Consider the following 12,796-nt stretch of genomic DNA (forward strand, 5'->3'; position numbering starts at 1 on the left):
ATACATCTCCCCAAGATTATTCATGTATAAAATAAGTACATCTGTAAGATTATTAATGAATGAATATTACCCACTGGTTGTTGACTCTTTTTTAGGGATACAAAGAGATAATTTGGGAGCTGAATAAATTTTTTTCTTGATGTTGATGATTGATCGATCACCTTATACTCTTTATTGGATATCAAGGGTTCTAAACATCCAGAAGCTTTAAGACAAGCAATGACACATTGCTAAAACAGAACTTAATTAGAAATGAAACATATACGGTTATAATGAAACAGTAAGAAAAATAGGAAGGTATCTCATAAAAGCATAAAACTTGAAAGCTAAACTTATGCTTAGGACTAATCCAGCCCCTAGGTGTAGCCAAGTCAGGCCCCACTCCTAGAGGGGTTCATCAAGCCAAATTTCTGCAGTGTGCTAACCTTGAGAAGGTTAGATTGCCTCCACCTACCAAATCAGAAAAACTGGGACACTGGATGTGGCATGAGAGTCTGGGTTAGAAGAGTCAGAAGCCAAGCTATTAAATGATTAAAATTGCCTCTAACAGGCATTATTTTCCACTGTTTCATCAATAAGGAAGCAGGCACTTCTGTACTATTTCACAGGATGGGAATGCTTTCTGGAGTTAGATTGTTCAAGAGCTGCTTTTTAAAATAGCAATACTCTTATCATAGTAAAACTTGCCTGCTGAGTCAAAAGGAAAGTTGGCCTCATCTACCTTTAGAGCCCAGGAAGAATTTAAATGGTAAAGTTGCCTGGCATGATTCCAGCTGTTGGCCAGCACAGACACTTTTAAATATCCACTCTTTTATTGATCTGAAGATATATGTATAAGCAGGTATACACTGAAAATGGAAAACAGAAAGAAGGCCATCTTTAAAAGTCAAATTGACTGAAAGCAAACAATAAGAAACCTGTACTTATCTTTTGTTCATCCAAAGAATCCAGCTCTACAGACAGACTCCATTCTAGGAGAAAAATAAATTACAAATAGTGCCAAGACATATATTATTCCTTATGATGATGAAGGGAGGAAAAGTTCCAAAACAGAAATCATATTTCCAATAAGGATATTAAATCTAATGCTGTTTTGATGTCAGGTCCACCCTTATCTAATCCCCACTGATTTTATTCAGCTAAATTCGAAGCCACCCTAGAACTCTGTTTTAGGAAGCCTCCTCACTCTCAACAAATTTAATTAGCAGGGATGATAAACCAGCTTCTGTAATGGAAAAGGACTAATCTAGAAACATAAACACTGATAAATTCTAATGGAACATTTTGGCATAAAATGTGCCAGAAGAGGTAGAGCCTTGCAAAATTTGACATTTGTCAAAGATCAGGATGTCAGACAGATGAGTGTACGTCTGCATGTGTGGGTCTGTGTGTGTGTGTGTGTATCTGTGTGTGGGTGGATGCATGTGTGTTAAGATGGGGTTCACTCAAAGTTGATTGAATGAGGCTGAAAATTCAGGAGGAATTCTACAGTAATCACCTAACACAAAAGAGAAGGCCAATGTAATAAAGGGAAGCCTGTATGTAACCAGCAATAAGTTCTTTCGCTTGGCCAAACTCTGATGGTAAGAGAGGTAGAATCTGTATGTCATGCCAAATAGTGTAAAAAATAGACTTAGTCATACTTTGATGAAAAGATTTCAGAAATATGTAATAGAAGTTACAGTGTACAATGTATTCAATTTTGAGATTCTGGAACTTTTATATATATATGGTAATTTTGTGTTTGGAAGCTTAAGAATGCAGTGAAATCTGTAGTTACAGGTTACTTTCCCAGATTTAGTATAAACTGAAAAGCTAGGAATAATCACATCATTCGCCTATTCCAGGCAGTCCCTGATAGTAGTGGGAGCTACTAAAGGGAAAGGGGGAAAAGGGGACTAGAAAACAGTCACCATCAGACCTTTTTTGTTGTTTTAATTTTTTAAAAATCCTGATATTTTCTTTCTTAGGGTGACTTGTCCTTGGAGCAAGGGTAGTTTTAGGGAGCCCATTGTGTATGGTAGGTAACTGGTTCCTTGAAAAGTAGAGGAACACCCGAGGCATCTCGCAGGGGCGTTTGTGGGATGTTCATCTGTGTATAATGGCCTGAGAGCCAGGACCCAGGCTGTGGCGGTCCCAGGGGCTGCCATGGGCACATTGAGGAGGGGGTGCACATATGCAGCCCCTCTTGGGAAGCATGCCCAGCTGCCCTTACTTGTCCTTGCACGCCGTCAGAGAGAAGAACAAAGCAGCTCTTACTAGGTGCATCGGTTCTTTCATGCCTAAATTACATTACACTGTTTCTGAACTTTCATCCAATGTTCAAGAAACTCTTTATACTATCCACTACTTATACCCTTATAGCCAGATACCCTTATAGCCTTATACCCTTATAGCCAGAAAAGAGTCAAAACAACCATGTCATCTGTGTGCACACATGAATCTGTCCCTGTATCCAACTCTTTAAGCAGACCATAAATGTACTCTCTGTCCACTAAAAAATAATTAGAAATTCTATGGTAATTATGCAAAAAAAATCTAAAGAAGGAATGATAAGTTCAACACATTTGTTCAAAAACCCAAATTACTTTTTGGAAACAAAACGAGAAGCAAGATGAAAATCAAAACAGAACAAAGGAAAAGAAATATTTTGAGGAAATGACTCCAGAAGAAATTTGGAATGTACACGGCTCTATTGTCATAGCGATCATTGGTTCAATAATTTGAGAGGAACTAGGGTTATTAATGGAGAAGGCAATGGCACCCCACTCCAGTACTCTTGCCTGGAAAATCCCATGGACAGAGGAGCCTGGTGGGCTGCAATCCATGGGGTCACAAAGAGTCAGACATGACTGAGCGGCTTCACTTTCACTTTTCACTTTTATGCATGGGAGAAAGAAATGGCAACCCACTCCAGTGGTCTTGCCTGGAGAATCCCAGGGATGGGGTCGCACAGAGTCGGACACGACTGAAGTGACTTAGCAGTAGCAGTAGCAGCAGTGTTATTAATGGAGAATCCCAGGGACGGGGGAGCCTGGTGGGCTGCCATCTATGGGGTCGCACAGGGTCGGACACGACTGAAGCGCCTTAGCAGCAGCAGCAGGGTTATTAAACCCAACAGCCAACCTAAATTACTAGGAAATCCTATTCTCAGATATACCCAAAGCAGGACTTCCTTATTGGTCCAGTGGTTAAGATGTCAAGTTTCCAATGAAGGGGACATGGGTTCAATTCCTAGTCAGGGAACAAAGATCCCACATGCCATGCAGTGCAGCCAAAAAGAAAAAAAAAAAATCTAAGTTGTAAAAAAAAACTACCCAAAACATTCTTTAAATGCATTTCCACATGCAAAATCGAGTTAGATACACCCCTGAACTAGAAGCTGTGATCCAGAAACTCTTCTGGATAAAGCCCTCAAGAAGCACAGGAATAAACCTTGGCTATCCCCAGATAGTAAATGAAATTCTAAATCTAAGTTAATGAAAACCCATTTCTTGAATTAACTCTGAAACAGCATCTCAGGTGGCCTGAAATATTTTAGTCACTTTATGAAGGGAGATAAACAAATGGGCTTCAAGAAAGTGAAAAGAACAGGCTCTTTTATAAGCATTTCTTACAATGGTAATTAGATTGTTATTATTTGTTAGGTAAAAACTCACATGAAACTTTTTTTCCTTCTCCTAAATTTGCAGAGATTGTCACTGAAACACCTGGTATGCCTGGTATGTCTAACAACTGCTCACAGTAATAAAACCCAATTTCAGTCCTGTTATCCAAACACCAAGATGAAACATAAGCTTCAACTCATAAATGCAATTGCTGATGTATTAATGAGCAAGAAAATTACCAAATAAAGAAGGCTGAATATTGTAACACATTTGAAAAAAAAAAGGGATTAAGGGGAAAATAACTTGTCTTGCCTTTGATCTTATTGTATAAAAAGAGTCAACTCTCTCTTGGGAGATTTATCAGTTTTCTCAAGGCCTCTGGGTAGCCTTAGTGGTTGTGTAGTGCTATATTATTCCAAATTTTCATAGCAGCATAATGCAATTTAGGCATGAAAGAACCGATGCACCCAGTAGGAGTTGCTTCATTCCCTTCTCACTGATGTTATCTAATAGGTGGAGAAATATACCAAATTGTCACAGCATATATTTCAGTGAGAAAAATCACTACCACATAGAAATATTTATGGAAGTGCTGACAACATATCAATTAAAAATGCCTGCAAGATACAAAGAAAGAATATTGTATCCTTTACAAATTGGGAAAGAGTTAAGTCAAAGACTTGATCTCATCCAGCCTCTTACAACACAGCAAATAATTTCACCTTTGATGGACAAGTTAGACCTGACTGAGATTTTGCTAATAGCTGGAGTGGAAAAGAGCAACAAGCAGAACTCTGCTGTATAGTGTGTAACCATCCATGTAAACTGGGAAAGTGGAGGGTGATATATACATGACCATTTGCACATTCAAGGAATCTTTGACCTAGGACAGTACTGGGAAAGTGTGTACCCCTTGAGGTGGGATACCCCAGTGCAGGGAAGGATTAGACTTATTTTTATTGTATACGGCTTTGTGTTGTTTGAATTTCTTATTTTTCTTCTTTTTAAACCACAAGTGAAGAAGTGAAGTGAAGTCGTTCAGTCGTGTCTGACTCTTTGCGACCCCATGGACTGTAGCCTACCAGGCTCCTCCGTCCATGGGATTTTCCAGGTAAGAGTACTGGAGTGGGTTGCCACTGCCTTCTCCAGAGGATCTTCCTGACCCAGGGATCGAACCTGGGTCTCCCGCATTGTAGGCAGACGCTTTACCATCTGAGCCACCAGGGAAGTCAAATCATAAGTATGTATTAAGAAAAAAAGAAATCTTTTTAAGATGGCTGGAGAACAGATGAAGACTAAGTATGTTATCATAGAATAAGCTAACAAGCTGCTGAAGAACTATTCTGAATTTCAAATGTCAGTAAACAAAAGATAGTTTACTCTTCAGCCTACAGACAAGTGACTTAGGAGTCAAAGCAAAGACAGTTTAATGGCTAAACATGACTTGATAAACCCCAGTACTGCCATTTGTTAGTTGTCTACCTATAGGCAATTAGCATTTATGTCCTCATCTGTAATTACACACATGTGCATGTGGGTCTGTGTGTGGCAGGGGCAGGCTGGGTGTAACTAGGACTGACTACCTGGGATTGCGGGAAGTGGGTCTTATTAATTAAAGGAATGGATCCCTTGTGATTTGTATTAAGGGGACTTAAACTCTGCTCAGATTTTGAGCAAGTTTTCCTCCCCATTTAAAAAAAGTAGCAAAGACAATGAGAAATGAAGATCTCTCTATTACAGTATTTCCTTCCTTCACAGTCTTTCCTTCAATGGGTTTTCAAAACTTTCATCCATGATACTTTTCTGCTAGAGAGATGCAGGATAATTTCGTACATTTTCATGGGCCCATATTTCTGGGAAGTTATCAGAAATGTGTATTGTTTATTAAACCCCTACATTTTCCGGTTCACTTAAAATTTCACTACACAAAACCCCAGCCAGCCAGCCATTAGCATTTATTGCTCATAGGTGTCCTTCCAACACAGTCTAAATTTCTACCCATTTTATCTATATAGCAGCCAGTAGTAAAATATCATTCCTTTTCCTATTTCCTATGCTTAAACCAGCTCTAAATCTATCTGGAAGCCAAATACATTCAACTCAAATTTACTAAATTAGTGCTAACCCAGCAAAATTCTACTCAACCCATCTTTAATTTTTCGGAAAGTTTAACTGTTACCCCAGGTTTAACAATTGAAGCTATGTGAGCCAATACTAAGACCCCAAAGATCAAACAGGCAACACATCTCTTTTTGAATAAATTTGCTGTTTTGTGGTTAATTCTGCAAAACAATCACATGAGCTTTTAACATTGCATCATATCAGCATGCCGGACAGTGGATGTTCACACAAAGGTACCCTGGAAGTAAAACTGAAAACAACTCCCACTTCTAAACTGACTGCCTCTTATGTAGCAGCTGGTTCCCCATTGGGCTGGCAAAACGAACAGGAGTTTTATACAGTCATTCAGAAGATAATTGATTATTTGCCAGTGGTCTGTTTTGAGTTGCCACTTATTACTATTATTTTTTTTTAATCCACTCCAGGGACACACTTTCAATTTCACAGTCTTTTGCACATTGTGGACAGTCGTGTTTAATTTCTTTAAGGAAAGCACACTCTCTTTCTATTATAGTTAGACTAGTTGCTCTCCAAAGAGCAGGCAGGGAACTTTCTATCCGAGGAGAAAATGTCTATGCTCCCATTTGCGTGCTCCCTCCATCCATGGTGCTGTGGTTTACAAGCTGGGAAGGGAATTAAGAAGGAGCCGTTCTTCCTGTCAGAAAAGACATCTTTGTGGTTCACATTCTTAGATGTTCCGGCTGAGGGATGGTAAACATTCCTGAAGGTATCGTTCTTTAATTGTTTATGGATTACTTCTCTTTATTTTACTGTGAAAATAAGAGTTTCTAGCAGAGTTAAAGAAAATCTTGTCAGGAAGCAGTTGTTTTCCTCCTACAGACTAACATTCCTGCAGGCAATGCAGCAAATTAACCAATATAAGTGTTTCCTTCAAAACACAGAAATCTTTTATCTATTTAGGAACAGATCACACAATATAACATGCTGAACTATTTCTATTAAGCCCAAAGATGACAAAAAATTGAAAAGAATAAATCCATTATAAAGAATTCATATCTGCTGCTTTGTGAGCAATCCATAATACACCGTATTGTGCAAACTATAGGAAATGATGACCTAACAATACAGAATGTAGAGAGGGCTTTTGACAACAGAAAAGCATGAGAGAGTATCATTTAATGGAGAGTGAAAAAAAAATGATCCTGGATTCTTTTTCCCCCTTTATTTGTTGTATCACTTTGTAAAAGCTCTCTATGCCTTGCTCTCTTCATCAGAAAAATGAGACCTATGGTTTTATTTTTACAAAGTGCTTTAGGATTTAGGAGAACCCGGAATGCATTATACGATGAGAGCCACCATGGTGCATGCCATGTGACTGCAGCAGAAAAGGATCCAGGGACCAAAAGCAAAACATGAATCAGCAATGAACACTCATTTTATTTGTTTAAAACCCCAGGATGTGCAAATATATGTCAGAACTGAAGTTGACCCTCTTCCCTTATAATCACACATCACTACATCTGGGTCTGGTTTTGAAACTTGAGTGCAGTAGAAAGAATGTGAACAGGAAGGAATAAAGGGCAGAGTCTCTCAAGCAAATCCCAAGTCACCAAGGGCTACATTAACTCATGCTGAATTCCTTGCGGACCAGAGAAAGAGAGCAGTGATTTTCTCTCTTCCTCGTTCCTCAGCATAACCCTATGCCCAACAGAGTTATGCACCAAAAAGACAATCAGCGAAGGAGGAGCTGTCTCCTCCAACTGCCCAAAGTTATGTGGGTTTTCAAGAGCACAGGAGATAATGTGGGGATAATGTGGATGGTTACATTCAGAAGTCAGGAGTTCTAGGTTTCAATGCTTATCGCGACACAAACAAAAAAGCACCGAGAAATGCTACAATCACACAGTTAGCTACTGGCAAAATTAGGACTAGACTTCGGGGTTTCAAAACAAATTCTGATTATTTTTACACAGCAGAGGATTTTCTGTAAATTCTTCAGCTCGAGAAATCTAAATCTAAATTCATTTAAAAAAGAGTTCCAAGCACAGTGACACACTCTCCCTGTCTCCCTCTCTAATATATTTGGACACTCAATATATATTGTATTTATCAAATAAGAAGTATTCCCATATTAATCTGTTCTCCTTTCTGCACCGTCTTTTTGGTTCGTGTTGCTGGAGAGGCCCCGTATACAGAGATAGAAACCCTGGCTTCCTCTTCTCTCCTTCAATCCCACTCTGAAGCACTTTTCATTCACCGGAGACTTCTTTCTCTATTTCTATATTTTTTGCTTCATCCCTAACATATTTGCATCATTCAGGCCTTATCTCTTGTCTCACCTCTGCCCTCTAGACTGGTTTACTTGCCTCTGAATTCTTCCCCCACACCATTGCTATAAAGAATATATCTTTTTAAAATTAAAATGTAAACATATATATTACCTACTTTAAAAAATGTCAAAATTCATCAGTTGACCCACAGGATGAAGACTAAGCTTCCTAGTAGGAAATATCTGGCCCTTTCTGCCTCTGGCTGCCTTTCCAGTTAGACTCCCTTTGTTATCCACATACATTCCATGTTTGAGCAAGAACATATGCTGAGACATATTTCCCAGTTACTGCATACCACTGTGCCTTGGCATATGCGAGCATCTCAGTCTGGGAATCCCTATTCTTTTCCCATTGTTTACTTGAAAAGTCCATGTTTTAAAACAAGTACATCCTTGAGTTTTAAGGAGTAAATCCCCCCTTCACTGGGATCCCTCCAACTCCATACCCTCCCATAGAGTTAACCACATCTTAGTCTAAGCTGCTTCTGTACTTTGGACAGGCTTCCACTGTTGCATTCGTTACAGTGTACTGTAATTTTTTATTTGTGTAGCTCTCTCCACCCCTAAACTGTGAAACTCTTGAGGGCAAGAATTGCATTTTAGTTCATCCTATGTCCTTAACACAATGCCTGGAACATGAATGGTCCTCAGGATGTATTTATGATTATGAATGAATGAACAAATCAGCTAACAGTCATTAACTCAACACCCACTTTACAAAATGTCTCACAGAATTCTGAGAAAGAAACAACAAAACCTCCACAAATAACACGGGAAATAGAAAAATAAACAAGTTAACAAAAAAGAAAAATGACTGATAGAGGTAAGATGTATTCAGAGAATTAAACTGATATGATAGAATGGAAAATGACCAAGTTATCCACGTTGGTTTGCATGGTGGGGAACGGCTTCTTCTAATCCTGTATGACAAAACCTGTCCCATATGCTTTGCCAAGAGAACAATTACTGTCCTGATGATCAGCATTCAAACTAAGGGTAACAGAGCAGTTAAGAATAGCTCAGAGGGTTTTGGTTTTAGCAAACAAGTAAACAGTGCTATATACTTTGTTAGGGAAACCTGGGAGAGGTGCAAATTCGGCTAGACAAGAAAGTTACCCACTTAAGTAGAAATGCCCAGTTGGCAGTTAGATTCAGAAATCTAGTTTTTCAAGGGCATCATGACCAAAGAGAAATATGTGGGAGCCATCAGCTCCCTGAAAATGGTATTTAAAAACACCATGAAGCTGAATGAAATCATGTACAGAGAGTGTATAGGTTAAAAAGAAGGGCCAAGCCCTGGGAGACACTCCAACATGTAGATTTCAAACAGAAGATGAATCAGTAAAGGATAATGAGACGGATATACTACTAAGCTAGGAAGAAAACCAGAAGATCATGGTCAACCATAAGAAGAATCAATACATGAAATAAGGAGGCAGTGGCCAACTTTGTTGAACTTTACTGAAAGGTCAAGTAAGGAAATATGTTTAATTAGCAAAATCCAAGGACACTTGTTAGCTAGATGAACAGGCTAAAAGTAGATAGGAATGAAGCCTTATTCAAGCAGTATCCCAGCTTTTCATAACCAACCATAAAACAATATTACACAGTGATTAAAAAAAAACATTATTTTCTATTTTTATTGGAAGCAAGGCTTAAAACTGGGTAAAACATAGATGAAATTTAAGACTGATTTCAGAAAGAATTTCCTAGCAGCATAGTTAACAAACCTCCTGATACATATTAAAGGAAAGAAAAGACATCTCTTGTACTAATCAATTTAAGTACTACTTCTATTTATCTGTATTTCTAAACTGAAAAACTATTTGGTCAAAAATCACTCAAAATATAATTGTCATTTTTTCCCTCACATTTTGGGGTACATTCTCTCATAAATCTACGGGACTTCCCTTGAGGTTCAGCTGGTAAAGAATCCACCTGCAATGAGGGAGACCTGGGTTTGATCCCTGGGTTAGGAAGATCCCCTGGAGAAGAGAACAGCTTACCCACACCAGTATTCTGGCCTGGAGAATTCCATGGACTATATAGTCCAGGGGGTCAGAAAGAGTCAGACACGACTGAGCGACTTTCACTTACTCTTATAAATCCATACACCTGATAACAACAAAATACTTCCACTTTTAGAAACCAAGAAATAAGGGCAATGATTGTATGAATGAATCTCCAATTGTTGTAATTATGAATTTAAAAAGAAAATTTCATTTTAAAATTTGTAGATTAAAGATAAAATGAAATGGCACATTCTATAACCAACCTGTCAGTCACAGTAAGGCTGAATAAGACTACTTCCTTTCACAGATACTACATCTCAAGTTATTCTTGTGGCTTTCTTCCAGAGATGACAAAGATTTCAAAAATCATAATCTGCTGAGCAAACTCTCAAAGAAACAACATAATGTATATTAAGGTCTACTCCCCTAGCAACAAAAATTCCTTCTAAATACTCAGGACTTTAGGATTAAAAATGGTTATCCTAATAACACAAATGTGAATGATTTAATAAAAGAAAATTTAAATACCTATTCATACCCTTCTAGCATTTGCTGAAGGAAGTATTGATACCTACTTTTTTACAGGGAGCAAAGGGTGTTCAAATGGTTTGTACATTAATTGAATATCTAAGTAAAACAGTAATTATTATCACAAGACTTATATTCTTCTATTAGATAGAAAAAGATGTGCAAAAAGTTAACTCCGATGGACAGAAAAGCCTGACTTTAGTAAAACTAGAGTGATCTGCTTGGGTGCACTACAATAATTTTATAATGATATTAAAATAAATATGATCCCTTTTAAATTTCAGCTGCCAAAAAGGATTATGTCAAATACTAAAATGATGCCATGTTAATAGTTGATGCAGTGTTTCACAGTGTCAGCCGGCAACTTTAGGTTAGAACAGAGTAAGATGATTTTTTAAAATTAAGGTCTTGACTGTTTAGAAGCAAACAAAACAAAACAAATCCCATAAAAAGGAATTCCTTAATTACACAAAATAACTAAACTACCTGATTCATCTTAGTGGCAAATATATAGTGTAACGATGCCACCATGAACATTTATCTTTTATAAACAAAGCATTTTCGGTAACTGATATCCTCCTCAAAATAAACTAAACGCCTAATGTAGATGTACAATACAGTGAACCGAACGTGGAAAAGAGAAAAGGATTTTGGCCTTTATAACATGACTGTCATCTGTGGTAGAGATTGCTATTTTTTTTTTTTTTTGGAGAAAGAATGCTATTGGTTTATTTTAGGAACATGATTGGTTCATCAATAATACTTAACCAACCGTAACATCAAGATCAGACTGGAATAGGAACTATGAGGTCACATGATAACTCACATTATCTACCCAGCTGGCATGACTTGGCAAACTATTTGACAAAAGGTACTGCACCAGCCTGGGATGGCCTGGAGATGCATGTGCCCCTTCTCTGCGAGTGAAGACGTGGCAGGTAAACTCATTAACTGCTGTCACCAATTTTTCTAACTTTAGCAATCGGCAGATGTTCCATGCGTAGCACAGGTGAAGGATTTATGGGTAGGAGACTGCAAAAAAAAAAGGAAAACAAAAGAAATCTACCTCCAGAGCATAATAACTATTTAAAGGGGATGAACGGATCATGCATGTTGTAGGTGCCATGTAAGGTACAGGGCAGAGCTATCAGAGGTGGTACACACTATAGACAGTAACAAACAAAACACGCAGAAAAGGAACTTTTGACCATGTTCAGTTCAGTTGCTCAGTCATGTCCGACTCTTTGTGACCCCATAGACTGCAGCACACCAGGCCTCCCTGTCCATCACCAATTTCCGGAGCGTACTCAAACTCATGTCCATTGAGTCGGTGATGCCATCCAACCATCTCTTCCTCTGTCATCCCCTTCTCCTCCCACCTTCAGTCTTTCCCAGCAGCAGGGTCTTTACAAATGACTCAGTTCTTCACATCAGGTGGCCAAAGGATTGGCATTTCAGCTTCAGCATCAGTCCTTCCAATGAATATTCAGGACTGATTTCCTTTAGGATGGACTGGTTGGACCTCCTTGCAGTCCAAGGAACTCTCAAGAATCTTCTCCAACACCACAGTTCAAAAACATCAACTCTTTGGAGCTCAGCTTTCTTTATAGTCCAACTCTCATTTCCATACATGACTACTAGAAAAACCAAAGCTCTGACTAGATGGACCTTTGTTGGCAAAGTAATATCTCTGCTTATTAATAGCTGTCTAGTTTGGTCACAACTTTTATTCCAAGGAGCAAGCGTCTTTTAATCTCAGGGCTTCAGTCACCATCTGCAGTAATTTTGGAGCGCCCCCCACCCCACCCCACCCCGCCAAATAAAGTGAACTAAAATGGGCTGGAATGAGTGAATTTAACTCAGATAACCATTATATCTACCACTGTGGGCAAGAATCCCTTACAGGAAATGGAGTAGCCAATACAGTCAACAAGAGTCCAAAATGCAGTACTTGGATGCAATTTCAAAAACAACAGAATGATCTCTGTTTGTTTCTGAGGCAAACCATTCAATATCACAGTAATACAAGTCTATGCCCCAACCAGTAATGCTGAAGAAGCTGAAGTTGAACGGGTCTATGAAGACCTACAAGACTTTCTAGAACTAACACCAAAATAGATGTCCTTTTCATTATAGGGGACTGGAATGCAAAAGTAGGAAGTCAAGAAATACATGGAGTAACAGCAAATTTGGCCTTGGAATACAGAATGAAGAAGGGCAAAGACTAAGAGAGTTTT

The 12,796-nt window shown here is 38.5% G+C and overlaps 1 protein-coding gene and 1 non-coding gene across 3 annotated transcripts in view; both read right to left on the reverse strand.

The window, feature by feature from the left end:
* FIGN (fidgetin, microtubule severing factor) overlaps positions 1-12,796 on the reverse strand; it is a 129,741-nt gene that overhangs the window by 48,087 nt on the left and 68,858 nt on the right. The gene's annotated exons all lie outside the window — the stretch shown is intronic.
* TRNAC-ACA lies at positions 4,763-4,835 on the reverse strand. The gene has a single exon. It is a non-coding gene; the product is annotated as a tRNA-Cys (tRNA).

The sequence above is a fragment of the Cervus canadensis genome, chromosome 15, assembly GCF_019320065.1.
Source record: "Cervus canadensis isolate Bull #8, Minnesota chromosome 15, ASM1932006v1, whole genome shotgun sequence".
Lineage (NCBI taxonomy): Eukaryota > Metazoa > Chordata > Mammalia > Artiodactyla > Cervidae > Cervus > Cervus canadensis.